Here is a 20,834-nt window from a genome sequence, read left to right on the forward strand (position 1 = left end):
ACCATCTGCTGGTGGAAATTAAAAACAGCACCGGCACTGCAGTTGGATTGAGTGCCCACCACATCAGAGTCTGAGGGGGGACGGAGGACAAACCTGCTGATGAAGAGCCAGGGGGTCTGTGTGCCCACTTAGTGCAAGTGGAGATGAATTCAGTTTTAATTTGGACCAAATGTAATGGAGAAGGTGAGCAAGTTTGACAAGTTTATAACATCTGAGTGGAGAAGTTCACTTGTCAGCAATAAATCTAAAGGGGTCTTTAAACTCAAAGACTACCTTATAAAAGTTATCAGAAAACTCTACACGTCTGTGAAAGTAAAGCATTTAAAGAATAAACAGATAACAATAAAATAAATGTCAGGACAATGAAGGACATTAGAAATACAACGCGGCTGAAAGTGAAACCAACAAAAGAGCAGAAGATCAGCAAAGACGATGATGAAGATGGCATGGAGCAGATCAACAGAGAGATAAGGGAAAGTGATGATCAGAGCAGAAATCCCCCCGACGAGAGCGCGGCCACTCTGAGGGGACACAAACACACGACACCCACGGGACACACAACCTCAGAGGTGTCGAGAACATCAGACACGGGCAGACATTTGAAGAGCATCCTGGTTCTACTACAGCCAGTCGAGGAGAAGTCAGCCATTACATGTGTGTGTGTGTGTGTGTGTGACAACATCTCAGAGCAAAGTGTCACTTCACGCATGTCACTGTGGGACACCTGTGTGTGTGTGTGTGTGTGTGTGTGTGTGTGTGTGTGTGTGTGTGTGTGTGTGTGTGTGTGTGTGTGAGTCACAAGTGTGTGCTGTGGATTGACGATCAGTGAACCAATCACTCAATAAAAGGACCTCAGGCTCTCGGCTGACCCCACTCATGGTGACACACACTGGCAGGTGACATGTTGGGACAGCTGACTGGCTGTAATCGGGGGTGTCATTGGTCTCCTTCTCAACTCTTCACATCATTTTCGGCCCTCGGTGGTCTTCCTACATCTAACAGTTCAAATCAGCTGCTTGTCAATTAAATAAAGTGCTGTGAGACTTCAATCCTCGGCCCCTGAAGCCCCTTTATCTGCCAAGACATCCAGGGGTCTGCGTGTTTATTGTCGGGGGTCCTGAGGTGACTCTTCACTTCACAAACCCAAATCCCACTGCGGCCCCCGTAGTTTCACACTCACCAGCTGAGGCCTTTTCTGAAATTCTAATCTCTCGACCAGAAATCGTTTACATGAGATACTGAAGTCAGTAAAAATACGGTGCTTAATAAAAGTAAAGCTTCATATTTAATAATAAAGAAGTCACATTTGTTTTATGATGTTAGTGTTTTTCATAATTTGAAGTGAATTTTGAGCTGTGAAATCTCAACCTTCCTCGTCCTTCACGTTAGCTGAGGTGCCAACAAGTCAAAGTGGAGAGCTGGCCGAGTGTTTTCTACTCTCAGTTTTATTTTATTTTCTTCTTCCTTTGAAGTTGACAGGAATTTCCATTGTGATGTTCAGTAAGAAAAGTCTTTTTATTACCCTGAACAGTAAAGGCTGTTTGGATATACTGTACTGTATATGTGTTATATATGTGCTGTCACATGACCTCTGAAAGTCAGTTTCAAAGGTGTGGACGAGGGGGGGCATCACTGAGCCCCCCCAGTGCTGCACATAACTGCCCTGCTGAGTCACGGGTTCAAGTGCTGTGATTTTCTTCTCCCAGGTTCCTTTCACAGATCCACATAGCAGAGTACACACAGGGACAGTGAATCCTTCCTCTTCCTCCTCTTCTTCCACACAAGTGTTGCCCCCTCTGCCCCCCGACTCCAGCTACCTGGCAGAGCAGAGCGGCTCCCTTTAAAGCTCATCCTGCAGGTTCAATCAAACAATCCGATCAGGCGGACATTTTTATAAAGTAGGGACAGGTCACCCCTGCAGCTCCCCCTAGTGGCACTCATGGCACACAGCAGGGTTGTTCTGTAGAACTACAATTCCCAGAATGCCTTGTGCGCTGGAAAATGGGAGGAGTGACACTAGAAGACTGCCCTCTAGTGTATTAGGGGAGTATCCTCTGAAAAGGTCAACTCCCCTCATCCTTCCATTACTTTGGCCCCCCTTCCTAACAAGGGGTTAATTTCCCTCCTAGTTGGGACCTCAGGCCATTCTTGTCCACTTTTCTTCCTGGGTGGGATGCTGGACACTCCTACATGTCACTTACAAAGGTCATCAGAGGAATGTGCAACGTCAGGCTGATCCATCCATCATCTTCATCAGGAGGAAGATAAGGAAACAGGAAAAATAAAAAAACACACCAGACGTGTGCCACGAGCTTCTTGGGAAAATCACAAGGAAGTCACTGAGGGGCTTCTCTCATTCTACCTGGCACTTTAATAGGCCATGTCCTGCCCTCTCGTTGGGATTTGAGGTGGTCTCTGATGAACTCGGGGTGGAGTGGCGGCTCTGAGGCTAGCGATCTGCGTCAGCACTCAGAGGAATCCTGCAAACACCACAAGTGACTCCACTCTGGTGGGCTCTTCAGTGAGACCCTTAACCTGCAACTGCTCCGTCCGGGTGTGACGTTAATCTGCAAGGAGAGAAAACTGGGGGTTTGGGGGCAGGATTGGCACTCGAGCCACCGAAAAAAAACCTCCCAGTGTGCCAGTGTGCTGCTGAGGTGTCACCCGCTGCATGGCTGAGGACAAAACTACCAAGTGATGACTTTGTGTGAAGAATAATTAGAGTGAACACAATTACATGTGAAATGAATCATCTGAGTCAAAGTAATTCATTTAAAAAATATATTACATGTTGGCGGCACGGTGGTGCAGTGGGTAGCGCTGCTGCCTCGCAGTTGGGAGATCTGGGGACCTGGGTTCGCTTCCCGGGTCCTCCCTGCGTGGAGTTTGCATGTTCTCCCCGTGTCTGCGTGGGTTTCCTCCGGGCGCTCTGGTTTCCTCCCACAGTCCAAAGCCATGCAGGTTAGGTGGATTGGCGATTCTAAATTGGCCCTAGTGTGTGCTTGGTGTGTAGGTGTGTTTGAGTGTGTCCTGCGGTGGGTTGGCACCCTGCCCAGGATTGGTTCCCTGCCTTGTGCCCTGTGTTGGCTGGGATTGGCTCCAGCAGACCCCCGTGACCCTGTGTTCGGATTCAGCGGGTTGGAAAATGGATGGATGGATGGATATTACATGTTATCACTAAATACGTCTGTGTGTGCTTTTACATTTCAGGGCTTCATCTCTCGAGCCCTGGGGTGGTGGAGAGTCGGTCGTCAGATCAGCCATTTGGATGAAAGTCAATTTAATTTATTGGATTGTTTAGCAGCGGTGGGTCTGAATGGCTTCATCTGCGGCTGTAAGACTCGTTTATCTGTCACATACACACACACAGCACAGGAGCGCTGGGGGGCCAACACACCCGTCCACGTCCTAAAGCCCCCAGAGTGCCATACAGCGGGGGTCTCCTACTCTAGGGGGTCCTGGGGGGCTGCAGGTTTTCATTTTAACTTCTTTCTTCACGACTCACCACTTTTTGATGTTCCCTTCATTTTAATTGCAGGTTTCTCTTTTTTTAAGATTCCATCTCTTTTTACCTTAAATGGCAGCCAAACAAACTCCAACCAGTTTGTTAATTTAAAGTTGATTCTTGTTGTTAATTAAACTCGTTCTTCAATTCCGTGGCCTGTTGCTGCTCTCATTCTGCCACAGCAGACATTTTCTAAACTGGTGATTTTCTTTTTTCTAACAACACAATCAAAATGTTTTAGTGCCCTGAGCAGACCACCGTTACTGAGATCTTCACCTTCTTTACTTTTGCTCGTCTGCTTATTAATGAAATAAAAAACACTTGAGGGTCTGAGTCTTAATATCAAGTCAATTAATGCTGGAGACGTTAATGAGCAGTAAAAATGGACCACAGGGTTAGAATGAAAACCAGCAGCCACCGCGACCCTCCAGGATGGCAGTTGGACACCACAGGGGGACCCTTTGTGGCTTCTAAAAGTGCCACCCACATGAAGGCTTCAGAATGATCCTTTATGTCATTTGGCTCTGTAACCGGATTAGTAAACCCCCCTCAGTAAATTTTAACACATTTGTGAAATCCCAGTGGGTTCCTCATTTTTAGGGGGGTCTCGCTGCACATAACCACACGGCCCACTTCAGGTTTTCTACATCTGCCGACAGCCCATACAGTCAAGATTTCTCATTTTTCTGCATATTAGAAGTTTTTACAAAGCCCAGAGATCCAACTTCATGTCCTGAGACCTCTTCGCAGTTCGAAGAATGGCGGCTTGTCAATCAAGGAGTCCAAGAGGACCCAAAGGACCCATCAAGGTGGATTTATAGGAGCGTAGGTGGCAGCACTGGACGGGACGCCATTGACTAGCGACGCTCACACACACAGACACACACACACATCGAGGCTGTCATTCGTGTTTCAGGTTGGAGGAAACTTGACGTGCACACGAGGGGGACGAGAGGGGCGACCGGGAGTCGAAGAGCGCAGAAGAAAGACGCGGGCAGTGAACTGATACCGGAATACGGAAAATAAAAGACATGGCGACCACTTAGGGCGTCATCACCTGAGGGGCGCGAGCGCTCCAATACAATCCGCTGTACGTACACAAAGACTGAACAGCGAGGTGGACCCCAGCCGGTCATCCAGTAAGTCAGCTAATACTGACAGCCGTCGGTCCACTCCGCCTTTGACTCCAAATGGGCTTCGAACGGGACTGACGGAGGGGTGGAGAGAAAGCAGACCTCGTTTGTCGTCTGAATCGAGGCGTTGGGGGCTGTCATGTGCCACACAGACCACGGCAGCGGAGTTCAGTTCGCCTTTCACGTCAGAAGCCCCGTCGTGTCCGTGAAGCGGAGCCAAACTGTCAGTCACTGCGCATTACGAGCGCGGCGTGTGAATCCAGCGAGTCACCGACACACACGAAGGGGCGCACTGTGGGAGACATGATCTGCAAAAAAAGGAATGAAAATTAAAATTATAAACTGAACATGCAATCTTTCTTTCGCAATTTCATTTTTCGTTTGCATTTTATAATTTTAAATTTCATTCCGTTTTTTTGCAGAAAATGAGAGTCAAACGCCGTGAGTTGCCAGTAGTGAGGTGTGGCACGTAGATCTTTTCTTTTCTTTTTTCTTTTATTTTACTTTTCCTTTGGCACATCCAACAAACACCAGTCCGGCCCACCCTGCTCCTCCAGTTTTCTGTTACACCGAAAGTGAAAGTGAACAGTCGGTTCGTAGCCTCGGCCAGACATGCGTCTCCTGCCGCTCCTGCTGTCTCTTCTGCTTGGGACTTCAGGTTAGTCTCGACCCCCGTGATAAAGTGTGTGTGTGTGTGTGTGTGTGATTGCGTGTGTGTGTGTGTGTGTGTGTGTGTGTGTGTGCCGCAGAGAGTAAAGCAGACGCTCTGAAACTCCACAAATCAGAGCCGAAACAGACGGGACTCCGTTTTGATGAGATGGCCGAATAGCCGACTGGTGACGGGGAAGAACAGAAGTAAAAAAAAAAAAAAATAATAATAATAATAATAATAATAATAATAAAAGGTCTGGTGAATGGATGGCACGAAAGGCACGACTGGCACCGAGGAAAGACGTGAAGTGTGTGTCTGAAATGATGAGGACTCCATGATATGTTTGATTAAAATACCAAAGGAGCTTTACTTTCACTTTGACTTTCACCCCTAAATAAAACAGGGCGTAGCAAAGAAAAGTGTAAAGCTGATCATTGTGAAGTCTGTCCGCTTCTCCATTTACTGCACTAACGTGTAGTCCTCCTCCAACACTGCCCTTCCTTAGCACTTTTAATGTACCGGACCCGCCATCAGTGCGGCCGACAGACGTGCAGAGTCCCTCAGATGTGCCATTAATGACCTGTTTGGTGACGTTAATCCTAAATAACTCGGGGGTCTGTCACTGGAGGTCTGCAGCAGGACACCTGTCAATTCAGTTTGATTGACTTCATACAGACGTCTGGACCTGAGATACAACATCACCGCCATCTCTGCTCACCTCCAGTATTTATAAATAAATATTTCAGATAAAACACACAACAGAGTCACAGTGAATATAAAGTCACCAGTAAGAAGATACCACAGATGACTGAGCTAAACTGAGCAAAGTAGAAATGCACACTGTAAAATTTTTCGTTGTAATTTTACAGTAAAATACTGGCAGCGGAGTTGCCAGCCACTTACTGTACTTTTACAGTGAAACTGCTGTAGTTAACATTTACAGTATTACACAGTAATTTCATAATACAGTATGATACTGTAATATTATTGTACAATACTGTACTGTAGTATGAAATACTGTAAATGTTCATTACAGCAGCTTATTTGTAAAAGTACAGTAAGTGGCTGGCAACTCCGCTGCCAGTATTTTACTGTAAAATTATATGAGAAAATGTTAGTTTTAAAACTATTTTCTTTAGTTATGTATTGTATTTTTTACAGTGGTCATACTGTGAATACCATTGTATAGTGTCACTACAGCATTGATTAGGACATTATATTGCAATATTTACTGACAGATTAATTTAAATGTAAAAGCATAAGTCTTCTTTCATTTGAAACATTCCAATAAACATTTATTGTTAAGATCTTGATTAGTTTTTTACATTAGCAGTTTTTTTAATAGTTAGCAGTCTTTCATTATTTCAGATGAACACAAATGGTTGTAACAGAGGAGGGTAATAAAGCTGGCAATAAAGGCCGAGCAGCACTCAGTTGTACATTCAGAAGTAGCACCAATGGTGACTTTCACATTATAATCGAATCTGAACACCATGTTACACAACAACGGCCTAAACTGTCAACATTAAAAGTGAACAAAGTGGTCTTGGATGAACTCAGAACACCAAATTCAATTCAAACTCCATCATCTTACAAAGTGGATAAGAACACTGAGGGTTTACTGCGTTCTTCTTGTTGTGGACTTCTTGGCTTGTCTTCTTGGATGTCGCTTTTCCTTCATTGGCTTTGGACATTTGTTCAGGGTTAATGTCAATAAATCGTCTAAATGATAAAATGAAAGAAAAACACATCTACTTAATTATTTATATAAAACAAACACCATTCACTTTGTGGTGACTGCAATGGTTCCTCTTGATGTTCATGTGGGAAAGTGAAGCCATGACACGTCTTCAACACAGCTCCTTAGCTCCTGCACTATCAACAATTTACATTCTCTTAAACAGATTCAAGTACATGACTGAATTTGCCAATATTTACTTTTATGCAATTGAATTTATAGACAAAATATCATGGTGTGTGTCAGGGTGGTTACTAGTGTGTGACAAACATTTAATAGGGCATGAGAAGGAGAATACGCTGACTGTGTGTCTAAGAGGAGTGAGTGTGCAAACGTTTTACAGGCAGTGTGTAATAAAGTCTGATGGAAGTGTAAGATAATGAAAATGTACGTATGGACAATAAGCCAATATTTTTTCTTTGAACCAAAGCACGGGTGCTTGCAGTCTCTTCCTATACTGGAGGTTGAAATCGTAACCTGAAGCAAACACAGCAGCGCGGCCGCAGACAAAGCCGAGTTGTGTTCCCTCACATACAACGTGACCTTCAATGCTGAACATCCACTGCCGTTTGCTTAGAGTTTGACCTGAAAATAAAAATTACAAAATGACACTCGTTACTCTGTAAAGATTACTCTGAAACATGAGAAACGTTTATCAGGTACAATTAGATATCTGCACTATTATGTCTACATACCAAGAATTAAAATCCAAGGACTGTCAGGCAGGGCGAGTGCTCCTTGGACATCTGCTGAAGTGCCAAGTGCCTGAAGTACTCTGAAAAGAGAATGACACAGCATACAAGCAGACATTACAACATACAAGTCACACATATGATTTTCAAACAATATTTACTGTAACTCACATCTGTTTGAAGCATGAGTCCATCCATTGTCTTACTGAGGAGCCTGAGGAGCTCATTTGTGGTGAATTTTGAGGAGACCTAGATCAAACTAATTACTGAACCAAAATGCTGTTTCTTTGTTCTGAAAGACGTAATGAAATATCAGACCAAGAGAGTCACAGCAAACAACGCAGCACAACATAATTAGCTTATTGTCTGACTTTGCGTGATCTTTCCAGGTGCTGAGCAGTTATTGGCACTGGACAGGTCGTATGAACTCTTCAGATGTCCTCTTCTTTCATGACATTAAATCTTCGACTCCTCAGCCTACACGTTTCTCAACTGACTGAGTGGCTCCTCAGGAAGGCTTGGTGTCACTCACAGTAAACTTTGTTTAATCTCTTTTTGTAACTCAGACATCATTCTAGTAACGGAAAAGAATAACGAAGAGCCATCACAGTCCGACTACATGAGGAGTATTCAGGCAAAGGCTGGCCGATTATTTAGATTAACACATAAGTGACCCAAGTTGTGTGATGTCAATCAGTGAACTCCCTGGTCTACAAGTAAGATATTTCTTTGTGACATCATGTACTGTACATTGGAGTTGCTGTGAATGACAATCAAGTGAATTTTCCCAGATACAACACCTTCGTCATTTCTGTCCAGAACAACACGCCTGTTCTTTTTGTAAAATGTTTCCTGACTGGAATGTTTGTCAGCCAATCTCACAATATCTGCAGAAGTTGCTACTCCAACTAAAGTTTATAACAAATCCACCAATGCAATGTGAGCTGAGACGTCTCCTGACCGCTCTGGCACACAATGTACTTTTGTGCATTTTGACATCACCAGAGCAGTGAAGACTAAGTCTTGACCCAAGTATTTAAAATCCTGCACAACTAACTAACTGCATGTGCTCAACGCTTGACCGACAGAAACGTAACGGGATTGCAGTCATGACACCAACACCAAGAATCTCAGGTTTATTCTTTCTTGATCCAAGTCAATTGGCAACTTGATATGAGATTAAACCTCATGATTCTGAGTCCGTATTAACACACTGTTTTCATAAATGTATCTGCCATCCCAAACTTCACAGACAATTTCTTTTGTTCTGATTTCAGCTTTTGTTTCCTTATATTGTCTCCTGAATAATAAAACAGACCTTCTAAAGTTTGTTTAATAGGAATCTACTGAGCACAATTTTCCTTGTCTGATTCATTATTTCTAATGTAGATGGATACACGATCCATAAAAAGACTTCCTCCACTGGTCTGTGTTTAGTGTGTGGATATTGCAAATCTGGGAAAGATCTCCAGCTTTCATAACATCAATAACCATCTTTATATCATTTTCTGAAATTCCAACGTAGTCCATTTATCATTTAGTTTGTGTAACAAATGTGACTGGCTAATGTCACGTATGTCCAGCAACCACTAGGTAGACATCTGACCCCTCAGCACCATCAGTGAAGTCTGTCCTGACCTCACGCTGTGTAGTCAAGAGTTCATCCACATCACTACAAGATGTGCACATCTACACTGGAACACTCGCCTCCACAATGTTCTGACATAACCTTTGCACTTAACAGTTTCATTGATTTCTGGATAAATGAGACGTAAATTCAGAAATCATAGAAAAGCATTAAATCTAAAAGGATAAGACACCGTGCTGTGTTTAATCTGAGACTTCAGCTGAGCAAAGAAGCTTTTTAATTTTTAATTAATGTAACAGACTAAGTTGGAAGCATCAAGTTCTGGGTGGGTCTGTGTGACAGACTGCTTTGTTGTCCCCCCGTTATGGTCTCTGTATATTTAGGACTTGAAAGCCGTTAACTTTCTAAAAGGATCTGCAGCAACCTGGAAGGCCACATTTAAAATCAGCATTAGGAACAGAACTATAAATTTAATGTGCTGACACAACGACAACATTGATTCAAAAGCGAGATCACAGAATTGACGCTGCAACATTTTAGGTCCAGTTGTAAAATCTGTTTAAGTCGGAGACAAATACAACAAGTCCTCGCTTTAAGGAGGCTGCTCAGTGGACACTGACTGGTAACAAACAGCTAAGCTGCCACAACTGCTTTGACAAACGTGAACGTTTCCTGAGTTAAAAGAGTTTGGGACTCGTGGACTGTGAGCAAAACCACTCTGTCCTTATATATAAAATGACAGAGCACCGTAACATCTCTTATTTATAATACCTGGATGTCTAGATGACATTTTACTTTAGAACGAATGTATCTAATGACACACTCAGCAAAAACGTATATGCAGAGTAATTTGTGCTAAGTTAATAATAAAGATATCGTTTAAATATTAACTGGACGAAATGGCTTTCCACTACAAGCAGGTCAGAACAGTTGTGTGGACTATAAAGGCAACGTTAAGTACAAACTAACTAATAAAGTTACACAATTATATACACACATACGGGGTAAGAAATCACATAAGAGAAATAACTTTGCTTTCTTTAATGATAGGCGATAATGACAAGGGGTATCGCCTTTTAATATCATATCTGTATAGATTGAGGTTATGTAACACGCCGAATTACAGAAGAACTCATTCCAACAAGAGAGCTAGCGCCCCCTGCTGGGTACAGATAGAAAGTTTATCAAAACACAAAGAACCAACTTCAGGTGCAGAGAACCCGTCACAGAATGAAGTGGCGCTTGGTCAAGCAATGGCCCTAAGGGGAACCACAAACCCAGTAAAGAGCCATAAAGTGCCATTAAAGAACACGCAGAGTGGACTCAGGGGGGGTCTTTAAATTCTGGAAGTCCCATCATTATAAATCTGTAAAAACTGGGACTCATCAGCAGAGGCGGATTAAAGTAGTCATGGGCCCCTAGGCTACTCTTTGTGGGCCCCCCTGTTGTAGAGGATATAGTCAGCCCCACGTACTCATAATGCTTTACCAGAAAAAGAAATGATTTAATGTCACATGGAATAGCGAGCTGGAAATATTACAGATTTGAAATTCCCCCAGTCGGGGCGCACTAGCAGACGCCAACATCTGCAGAAAGACCCTGACAGCCTTTACTGTAAATAGCAACTCCACAGGTAGAAGGCATTAATGGTGGATCTGCAAGTTAATAACCGCTTTTAGCTTTCTAAACCAACAGGTGCAGTAATGACAGTAGTTTACAGGCCACACTGTACTACTGAGACAAAATCAAACATATCAAATAAAACAAAGAAGAGCCATAAAAATACAATCCAGTAACACCAAGTAGTAACACCACAGCAGCACAATCAAATACACGTTTTCCTGCCTTTAGAAGATGTTTTTCCTTGTTTTCCTGAAGGAGAAGTCCTTGATGATGCTGGTAAGATCCAGTTTGCACAAAATATCATTTTCAATGGACATCAGAGACAGGTGACTCAGTCTGTTTTGGCCCATTGTGGATCTCAGTCTGTCTCAGTTTTGAAAATGAACGCTCCCCGCTAGCATTCGTGACAGGCAAAGTCCTAAATATCCGGAGTGCCATATCGACATTTGGATAAACGGACTGTAATTGTCTTCCTCGTATAAGTTGCATCAGTGACCTTACGGAGATGTCCTTGTTTTCTTTAATAAATTGTCTGAATTGTCCAATTTCGTCCACAGATCACCTGCATATTTCTTCTGAAGATTAGCTGCTCCACATTTTGAAGATCTTCAACAGAGATGGAGGGAATATTGTTCAAAAATCCAAATGTCTGCTCAGTGTCTTTGTAGGAGTGATACCTCCAGTCCAGTTCGGCGACGAGTCGGTCTGTGATGGCGATAAAACGGTTATTTTGAACTTGTCTCAGCCTGATCGCTCACACTCAGGTTCAGTGGATTCATCTGCTTGTTTTTGCTGTTTTCTGTGCCTCTGTGTGTCCACTTTGTAGTGTTGGACACAGTTGGTGACATGTTCTTTGCAGCACTCTCAAAGTTGTCAAAATCATCTCGCAGGCCGGCTACATAATTCATAACTCAATGACCTGATGAGATCAACAGCGTTATGTAAACCCAAATCAACTGCATGCAGAGCAGTGCCAGTCTTGTCAAAGCGTTGCAGTATGCGGTGCCACATGTCACACATAAAGGAAGTCTCTAGTTTGTCCATCTTCACGTAGAGTGTCCTGGCTTCATCCCGAGCAGTAAGGGTTTGGTTCAGGTCATCAGCTAACTTTGGCAGTGACTGGCGTACTTCTAATGATGATTCTTTTATTGCCAGTGCGTGTGCCAACCATCTAGTGTCTGAAAAGCCTTTCAAAGCCTCTACCCTGCGGATCAGCATTTTGTTGCTGACTGGATGAAGATTCGACAGCCTTGAAATATCCAATCAGTTTAGAGATTTTCTTTAGCAGTTCTTGGTTACGCTGTTCTTTCATTTGTTGTGCTTTTCATTTTTGTGCTCCGCTGTCATATTTTCTTTCTGATATTTTGCTGCTATGCTGTTCAGTTACCCAGAATAACACAGTCAGGTGGTATGAACTCAACAGAAAAGGAACTTTAAGCGGGTCACATCTACCCAATCAGCTGTTTAATTTTAAAATGTTTCTTATTGGCCAATGGGCGTCAGGGAGGTGGTTTTCTTTTTGCAAATTAAAAGAATAATTAAAGATAGTGTGGCCAATCCCAGGCCCCTGCACACGTGGGGCTCCTAGGCTGCGGCCTGTTCATCAGACCAACTAATGTTAATCTGGTCCTCCAGCCTGTGGTGTTTGTGCCTCTTGGTCCATTACAATTACTGCTTCTTTGTCACTGCTGTGCTTTAATGTAACAACGGGATTCTTAAACAAAGCGATTCCACATCCACACTAGCAGTTCAACTCATCTATGAAAGTCCAAACGCTAAAATGACCGCAGACACAGACGATGTAGTGGTTTGTTCACATTGAGAACATCTGAATCAGTGGAAACATCTCTGAAATGAAGACAGTTTATCACTAAAGTGCAGCAGCCAGTAAATGATTTGTCTTTTGTGTTTGTGTGCAGCATTCAAACTGTCAAATACGCACTTTAGACGCAGACAGGCAAGTGACATAAGTGACATGGACAGCAACTCCTCTCGTGTTGGACTATGGTGTCCGTCTGTGAATGGTGACCAGCCAGGGAATGGGACTTTGTAATGAGCAGCATCCAATCAGGGATGGGCCACATAAGAAGCACAAGCCAATCCGAGCACATTTGGAGTTTTTAAAATTTATTTTCAAAAGTCTCCATTCTAGGGGTTTAGAAATGTTAGGGCAGTGTGGAAGAGAGGTGAAAATAGAGACGGACTGATGTGAGTGTTTTTAAATGAAAACAACGTGGTGCAGACGTTATCTTATTTTGGATGTCTTAGCCCAAAGTGATAAGATACCACGAGACGGCCACATTTTTGGCATCCATATTGTCCTGAGCTGCTGGTTATCTTGGTGCCCTCTGTCCCCCCTTTCACCAGCGGCCTGTTTCTGACTAAAGCTGCGCCGTGTCTTTAGCTGGTGGTCCATTCTCAATGGTCCCGTAATGCCAGCAGGTCATAGTGGTGTGTCTGCCCTCGTTTGTAACCCTCGCTCATTTCTCCGCTGTTACTGTCCTACCTGCTTTAATCTGCTGTGTGGACATCTCTGTTTGATGTTTCAAATGGACATCAGAAGTCTGATGAGGTACGTTGAGATACAGAAAGGGTCATCACTATGTGCCTGTCCGCCCACTAAGGTCCTCTGATTCTGGTAATCTTGTTGTGCCCCACACTAATCTGCACTCCATTGGTGACAGGGCCTTCAGCTGTATAGCGCCCTGACTCTGGAATGACCTACCGAAATTAATCAGGTCATCTGACTCCATGAATTCTCCAAAACTCACTTGTTCAGGAAGGCTTTTAGCTCTACTTGACTTTATTACCCTTCTCTCAGTTTACTTCTCTGTCATGATGCTCATGTGACCTGTATGTGTGTGTGAGACCATCAAGTATGGTGTCTGTTAGGCTTTATCTGTGAATTCACTGTCGTAATCTTCTTTATTTATGTATCTGGTTTGTAAAATGCTCTATACTGTATACCCTGCCGTTCTTCTTATATTCTGTAAGTGCCTTGAGCATGGGAAAGGCGCTATATAAATAAAATGTATTATTATTTTTATTATTATACCTTTCAACTAAAGGCTGATGGCCTTCACTTTGCCGTTCTTCTCCTCTGTTTGTGCCTTCAGTGCTGAGGCTCTTTTAGTCAATGTGTCTGAAGACCTAAAGGTGACGATTGACCAGCAGAGTTTCTAGTCCATAGCTTTAGCCTCTAAGCTGTGCTGTTTATTCCCAGCTTTCCTCAGATGTCCCTCCTTGTTGTTTCAGGGTCACAGGCAGGAGTCACCGTGTGGACATCACAGAGAGAAATCGTCGCTCTACGGAACTCCGACGTCATACTTCCTTGTAGCTTTTCTGTCTCTCCGGGCACAATGGACCTCAAACTGCTGACCGTTTCCTGGTATCACTATGGCTTCGTGATTGCCAAGTTTGAGAAAGGAGAGGTGACAGCGAGAGAAGAGGCCACTCTGTCTGAACAAAACCTCAGAGAAGGAAATGCCTCCCTGCTCCTGACATCCATCGTGAAGCGAGATGAGGGGCAGTACGAGTGTGAGGTCAAACATGCAAGGCAGGAAGGAGCGGCCACCATGGCTCTGCTCATCCAATGTAAGTGATGTTCCTCTGACAAAGCTGTCACATCAGTGTTCTACATTTCAGATCACAAAGGCACAGATGAGGTCTTCATTCCTTGGTGGTTTTCTTTCTCTTTGTCTCCTCAGTGCCTCCTGAAGTCCTCCTACTGCCAGAGTCGGTTCATCTGCTAAAAGAGCAACATCTGACCTGCTCTGCCAAGAACTTCTATCCCAAAAAAATCAGTTTCATGTGGACGAGGAGTGGAGAGGCCGTTAGACCTTTTAATACCACAGAGTCACAGCGGAACCCCGATGGCACATACAACTCACTGAGTGTTTACCGCTTTACACCCATCAGCCGGGACCACCTGACCTGTGAGGTGCAGCATGAGGGTCTGAAGGAACCGCTGAGGAGATCTGTCACGTGTGTGTAGAGCCGCTGACCTCTGAGGGGATCAGTGGGACTTTCTGAATCCAATTAAAAATCACCACTTGAGCTCTGGTTTGTCTGGCTGTCACTCACAATGTCATTCCTTCAGTATCTCCACCATTCCCTACGTGAGCGTTGACGTCTCCCAGGATGTCTCCACATTCAGTAGATGGTACCATTCTGAGCACCACAGCCAACCTCTCTAAACAGGCTGAACACTCTGAATAGTCGTAAAGTTCAGAAACACAAGCAGAAGCCAGTGCTGCTGTAAGAGGACTCCTGTCACAACCAGAGGGGACATGGAGGAAGTCACGTCAATGTGTACCCTCAAGAGACAGGACTTGAATTCCCACCAGCCACTGTTCCTCCCTGAGTCCATGTAGCTGTCTCTCTGGCTCCTCTGCTTTTCAGACCACTTCTCTAAGGAGTTCATCTGATGAAGAACAGGAGGCTGAGCAGCAGCATAGAGTGGGATAGACAGTGAAGACCACAAGGCAGCACATTGAGCAGACCAGGACTCCATGGGGTTAATGGCTTCTGTGTGACTGTCTGGGCCACACACATGAGTACGAGTGAAGGGCTTTGAGGTGGCATCACCAACAAAGGGGCTACTTGTTAACTGATGAGGGAGGGAGACGTCTACTGCTGCGAGACGCAGACTTACTGATTCAGACTTGGGTGATTAATTAAAGAAACAACTCATCCTGTAGGAGGACAAGTTTGATAAAACCCATCAGAGTCAGCAGTCAGGCAGGAGAAAGTGAGCCCACCTGTGTCATTTATTTACCTGAGGATGGAGGAGCATCCATCACAGCAGTCTGTTACATTGTGCCAGAAAAGAGAGGTAGACAGTTATAATTATAGGCAAGTGAGTTTGTATAACAGCGCTGAGTTAGAGCTTTCATGTCAAACTCTGATTGGTTAAAAGACAGCAGCTGTTTCAGCACAGAGCACAAGCAGCCTGAGATACAAGTCGTTCTCCATTGTAGCCTCGTTCTTCTGCTCTTATTCTGTTATGGGCCAACTAGCAAGTCTTACCGGGCGCATGGAGGAACCTGACGGCAGCTTGTGTCCTGAGCCGTCCTTCTGGAACATTCTGTGTATTTAGTTACTTAACCATTTCTGCTTTCTCTTTATAACATTTCTAAAACATATGTTTATATACAGTATGTCAATGTGCCCTGACGACCAAAATACTTAACTGTTGTTACCTCTGAATTATTCTCTCACAGGTACAAAGTAACACGCTCCAGTAATCTGATTACGTTACTCAGTAATGAAGTTGTGTAAAGCGTTAAAGTTTCACGTCTTGTCCTCAGTTTGGAGCTCCTGACTGAAATAACTTTTTATTACTTACATTAAAAATGTGTTTAGTAAGTAAATAACAGAAATGCCATAAACGACTTGAAGGTCAGCTGTTCTATCTCACATAATATTTGAGGAGGGAGCAGAATGAACTGAATTTGACAAAGCTGTCAGATCTGGACTGGAGTGGCGTCTTATTTTAGGACATTACTGTACTGGGCTTAGATATGTCTTTACTAAGGAAAGAGAGATTTTGAGTTCTTGTGAACAGTGTCTAAGATCACAGTCTCCTGCTCTGACATGTGCAGACTCTGGATGTGAACGTTCAGGCCTTGTGATGATGTCATACAATGTCTATAAAGCTTCATCCTCAGTTTGCAGAGGGAGAAGAACAAATGGCTGTAAATATCATGTGCTGCAGTAGAAAGAACAGTCGGCCTTTAATTGAAAGGTACGACCGATGAGGAGGACAGGATTCTGGTGTTGTGTCAGTGTCTGTGCACCAGGACGGTTTCTGATTAAAGAGCCTCTTCTCACGTAGCGTAGTGAGGTCTATGGAGGTCCTCCATTTTACTTCTCAAGTGATTGCATATCAAGGCGAGTGTCGTGAGAGTGTTGGCTTCCCTTGGATGAGCAGGCGCTGTAATCGTCTCCCACTACTCCACACTTCCCACATCTCCACTTCAGATGTGCTGAGTGGCTCCAGCCTGGTGACGCAGCCCATCTCAGATCAGCCCTACAGCAGTTGTGGCGGAGCACCTCACCAAACTGAAGGTTCAAGTTAACGTTGAACATGAGACGTGCTTTGTGTGTAGCTGTGATGTGAGCATCCACAGACTTGACTCAAACACCACAAGAAAGCCAGCAAATGAACAATAAAACGTTAAATGTGACTGAGAGAGTGAGCTGTGATGTTCCACACTGAGGAGAGCCATCTTAATGAAAAGGCAAAACATTCAAGTAAATTTGTAAATGGAGACTCTAATCCAGAAGAGAGTTAAATACCCTAGGAATGAAAACTCCAGAATAAGAGATTTACACCTCAGGGGAAGCTCAGGAGAAATTCATAAAAAGCTCAAATCGTAATAAAGAGGACTCCTTAGTAATTAGTAATGGAGGACTCTCTTTGGGTGACCACCCCACTCTGAGGGGCCCATCACAGACATGGAAGGCAGTTTGTGTGTTTGTGGCCTCATGGATGCCCAGTGGACCCCCAAAGCTGCTGGTTCAAGCCCCTTCTGACTCTCGTTGTTTGATCCTCAGCATGTCACTTAACCAGCAGTGAGAGATACAAACGTCATCATCTTCACAGTGCGGAGGTTCACATGTAAAGCACCTCCGGTTCCTTTTATTCCTTACAAAGGCGCTATATAGAAGACAGAGTCTGACTGTGTGTTGTGTGACTTGTGTCTCCTCCTGTGACTGACCAGTAGAGTGAGTGTTACCAGTCATGTGACAGGGGCTGTGGTGACCCTAATTGAACAATCTGGAGACGACAGATAATCATGTCTGGGGTCTCCAAGTGCTCCTCATGTGACTCCTGTTCCTGTCTTGTGTTCTCTTGTACAGATGAGGGACTGACTGGCGGAGAGGTGGCACTCATCGTGATCGCAGTCATCATCCTCCTCCTCCTCCTCCTCGCTGTCTTCTGGTTCTTCTCAGGTGAGTCTGCTGTGATCTCCACTGCCTGTCCTGTTGTGTGTTAGTTGATTCGCTGGTTCTTGATTCTCAAAGGTGCAGCTGTAGCAGTAATGGAGGCCTCAAACAAACACCAGTAGACACTCAAGTGAGAAGGTCAAACAGCAGTAGTGGCAGGAACAGAATTAAGAGAAACTACGTTGTGTGTTGAGTTCCACTGATAGTCAAACTGCTGGTCTTCATTCTCTTCATGTTCATTGATAAGCAAACTGGCAGGTGAACACAGTGCCCTCTGCTGGTGTCTGCTGAGCTGCCATTCAGTGAGCCTGGTGAGGTCGGTCACTTTTACTAAATGAGATTTTATTAAAGTTCCTGACCAAATTATATGGTTTGAAGACTGAGACCCCTGCTGGTGAAGATGGAGGTCTCGGGCCTCATCAATGTGCTGTGCCTTCAGGTCACACTGGAGCCTACCATATTGGCCCTCACTGCCTTTGTCCTTTGTCCCCTACAGTCCACCTTCAAGGTCACTGCTGGCTGTGCCTCTCAAGTCCTTTGCTATGTGATGTGGCCTGACCAGCGGTGGTGGTGGTGACCACAGTTTAACGTCCTCAGCAGTTGATGTGACCCTGAGGGCAGCTTCAGGTAGAAAATAAATGAAAGAAAACTGAAAGATCAAGAAAAGAAACTGAGCAAGAAAATGGAAGAGGAGTGGAAACAGAGAAATAAATGAAACGTTAAGTGACAGTAAAGTTGGGACAGATGAGGCCTCACTGCAGGACACTGGACTGTAAAATGCAAATCAATTTGTCATCGTTGTCACTTCCTTATTTATAAGTTCATAAGTTGTTTTGCCTGCCTGAGGTAAAGTCATCCCTGATGGAGGATCACAGGAATCGTGGGGTAGAGGGGTCCTGTCATCGGATTGGCTGGCCCAGCGCTGACTCACCTGTGGAACGGCCAATGGGGGAGGCGGCTTGATGGCTGAGGTCTCCAGGACTCTAAAGAAACCCAAATCTTCTTATGTGATATCATCTACTGTTAAATTCTGCTCCGTACTTCTACAATTTGTATTTTTATACTGTATTGAGGATTTGTTTTGTTCTATGTATTGTGTTGTGTTGACCCCCTTTTTCTTTTGACACCCACTGCACGCCCATCCTACCTGATCAGGGGTCTCTCTCTGAACTGCCTTTCCGGAGGTTTCCTCCATTTTTCCCTACAAGGTTTTTTTTTGTGAGTTTTTCTTTGTCTTCTTAGAGAGTCGATGCTGGGGGGCTGACAAGAGGCAGGCAGGGTCTGTTAAAGTCCATTGTGGCACTTCTTGTGTGATTATGGGCTATAAAAAATAAATTGTATTGTATTGTATTTAGTTTTTTGTTACCAAGTCACACAAGTCACCTCCTAATGAAGCTTTCTGGACATTACTGACCACATCACTCTGCTCGGCTGTTCACTTCTGTCACCTGCTCTCTCTCTTTCTCTGTTTCAGTGTCCCTGTCACCTCTCGTCCCCCTCAAGCTGGTCCAGGGTGACCTCGGGTCAGTGAAGTGCACCCTCACAGGCTGGAGACTTGGACTGGTCACTCAGCAGTGGTTTATTAAGGACCAGGACGTCAAACTGGACAATCAGCAGAGAGACTGTGAGGACGTCGCCTCAGTGCCCCTAAATAGCCCCACTGGTTACCATCTGAAGACAGACCCTCCTAAGGAAGGCTTCTTTAGGACAGAGACCCCCGTGACCCTGCAGTTTACACCGACCCGAGCTGACCACGAGGGGGCAGTGTGCAGGTGTCGTGTCTGTCATCGGCTCACCCGGAGGAGCGTGGAGCGCACTGTCACATTACCATACATATCCAGTAAGTGACCTCCTGCTTGGCCAGTCCAGCTCACTGTCCCTGACTCCATTTTGTCACTCACTGTTGTCTCTCCTGTCCCTGATCTCCAGTTCGTCCTCAACTCTCAGACATCGAGAACGTCTCTCAGGACTCAGACATCGACGTGAAGCTGCAGGTCAGAGCTGATGAGTTTCACCCCAAAGACATCAACTTCACGTGGTCAGTGGGAGGCAGAGAAGTCACCTCAGAGTCAGTGAACCCCCCAGAAATCACAGATAACAACAATGGGACCTTCAGCTCAGTGAGTGTCTGCTCTGTCCCACTGTCTGTGGTCCAGGAGCCTGGGTTCAAGGCCTCAGTGGTCATTGAGCACGAATCTGTGGGAAAGGTGGAGAAGACGGTGACCGGTGACACACCAGGTAAGTCCACCACTCCACTGGTGTAAAGTGCACCACATGGCTGCTGTTTTAGTGTCTCACTTTGAAGTTGGATTTCAGAACATTGTGGGCAAAGCAGAGGTGACAGAGCAGTGAAGTGACAGGGCAGTGAGGTGACAGAGCAACGAAGTGACAGAGCAGGGAGGTGACAGACAAGTGAAGTGACAGTGTAGTAAAGTGACATTGTAGTGAGGTGACAGAGTAGTGAGGTGACACAGAAGTGAAGTGACAGGGCAGTGAAGTGACAGAGCAGTGAGGTGACAGGGCAATGAGGTGGCAGAGCAGTGAGGTGACAGAGCAACGAAGTGACAGAGTAGTGAGGTGACAGAGCAATGAAGTGACAGAGCAGTGAGGTGACAGGGCAGTGAAGTGACACAGAAGTGAAGTGACACAGAAGTGATGTGACAGGGCAGTGAGGTGACAGGGCAGTGAAGTGACAGGGCAATGAGGTGGCAGAGCAGTGAGGTGACAGACAAGTGAGGTGACAGATCAGTGAAGTGACAGGGCAGTGAAATGACAGAGCAGTGAGGTGACAGACAAGTGAGGTGACAGATCAGTGAAGTGACAGGGCAGTGAAATGACAGAGCAGTGAGGTGACAGAGCAGAGAGGTGACAGACAAGTGAAGTGACAGTGTAGTGAAGTGACAGAGCAGTAAAGTGACACAGAACTGAAGTGACAGGGCAGTGATGTGACAG

The 20,834-nt window shown here is 44.8% G+C and overlaps 1 protein-coding gene across 1 annotated transcript in view; it reads left to right on the forward strand.

The window, feature by feature from the left end:
• LOC114642422 (uncharacterized) overlaps window positions 1-20,834 on the forward strand; it is a 217,128-nt gene that overhangs the window by 35,205 nt on the left and 161,089 nt on the right. The window lies entirely within an intron of this gene.

This window comes from Erpetoichthys calabaricus, chromosome 12, assembly GCF_900747795.2.
Source record: "Erpetoichthys calabaricus chromosome 12, fErpCal1.3, whole genome shotgun sequence".
Taxonomy (NCBI): Eukaryota; Metazoa; Chordata; class Cladistia; order Polypteriformes; family Polypteridae; genus Erpetoichthys; species Erpetoichthys calabaricus.